The sequence below is a fragment of the Macaca thibetana genome, chromosome 14 (genome assembly GCF_024542745.1).
Source record: "Macaca thibetana thibetana isolate TM-01 chromosome 14, ASM2454274v1, whole genome shotgun sequence".
Taxonomy (NCBI): Eukaryota; Metazoa; Chordata; class Mammalia; order Primates; family Cercopithecidae; genus Macaca; species Macaca thibetana.
In genome coordinates, this window is record NC_065591.1 from 124,860,600 (window position 1) to 124,861,921 (window position 1,322).

The 1,322-nt window shown below is 52.6% G+C and overlaps 1 long non-coding RNA gene across 1 annotated transcript; it reads left to right on the top strand.

Annotated features, from left to right (window-relative positions):
• The first annotated feature begins 257 nt into the window (after positions 1 to 257).
• Positions 258 to 953, top strand: LOC126935002 (uncharacterized). Its single transcript, XR_007719188.1, has 3 exons — positions 258 to 568; positions 637 to 675; positions 710 to 953. It is a non-coding gene; the product is annotated as an uncharacterized LOC126935002 (long non-coding RNA).
• The last annotated feature ends 369 nt before the right edge of the window (positions 954 to 1,322 follow it).

Here is a 1,322-nt window from a genome sequence, read left to right on the forward strand (position 1 = left end):
GGTAGAGCTTGGAGCAGGGTTTTGAATGAACTTGTGTTGCTTTTGTTACCTTTAACATAAACTACATGGGTCTCTCATTACTTCACCACCAACAAAGATTTCGAATATGCCCGTGGTCCTAGGAACCCTGGAGCAAGGAGGATGATTAAATCAACAAATTTCAGTGACCCTCGGCCTCCTTTCCAGGCAACTCTCTTGTTGCCTGACATTAATATTTCCAGAGCCTACTTAGCTGCATATATTTTTATCCAAAATGTGTGGCTAGAGAAAATAACTTCATTAATATTGTGGCAAAATACTAAAACAAAAGGTCAGGGGGTGACACACACACAAAATCACCTCTGGACAGTGTCTCCATGTCCCCAAGAAGCTACACTGAACACCTGAGACCCACTTAGAAACTCACCAACTGTGCGAACTATGCATCTCTTAGGAACCACCTGCCATCACAGCTCAGCCCGGAGACCCACTAAGACAACAGCCCTGAAACTCTCCAGTGTGCTCGGAGGAGAGTAGAGTGCACCCACAGGTTCCAGTGTGCTCGGAGGAGAGTAGAGTGCACCCACAGGTTCCAGTGTGCTCGGAGGAGAGCACGCCCACAGGCTCCAGTGTGCTCGGAGGAGAGCGGGCCCACAGGCTCCAGTGTGCTCGGAGGAGAGTAGAGTGCACCCACAGGTTCCAGTGTGCTCGGAGGAGAGCGGGCCCACAGGCTCCAGTGTGCTCGGAGGAGAGTAGAGTGCACCCACAGGTTCCAGTGTGCCCGGAGGAGAGCGCGCCCACAGGCTCCAGTGTGCCCGGAGGAGAGCGCGCCCACAGGCTCCAGTGTGCCCGGAGGAGAGCGCGCCCACAGGTTCCAGTGTGCTCGGAAGAGAGTGCACCCATAGGTTCCACAGCATCGTGGGCCTTTATTTACACAGCACCAACCTAAAAGCATTTTTTTTAATTTATTTGAGATAAGGCCTCACTTTGTCACCTAGGCTGGAGTGCAGTGATGTAATTGTATCTTACAGCAGCCTCAGAACTCGGGGGCTCAAGCCATGCTCCTGCCTCAGCCTTCGAAAGCATTGGGATTACAGGAGTGAGCCACCACCCTCGACCCATGACAGCATTTTAAGGTGGAATTCAGCTCATGGAGCCTTTGCCAGGAGCTGCAGGTGCCAAGGGTTCGGAGCTGAGGGAAACAGAGTCAGAAATGGCCAACAGCAGGAGGTCTAGCCCTGCCAAAGGGCCCCCTTGTCACTACCTCTTCCAGGCCAAGATTTTGGCCGTGACATTGGAGCATCAAGAACTCAGGGCTACTGCACTCTGATCTCTGACAGCAA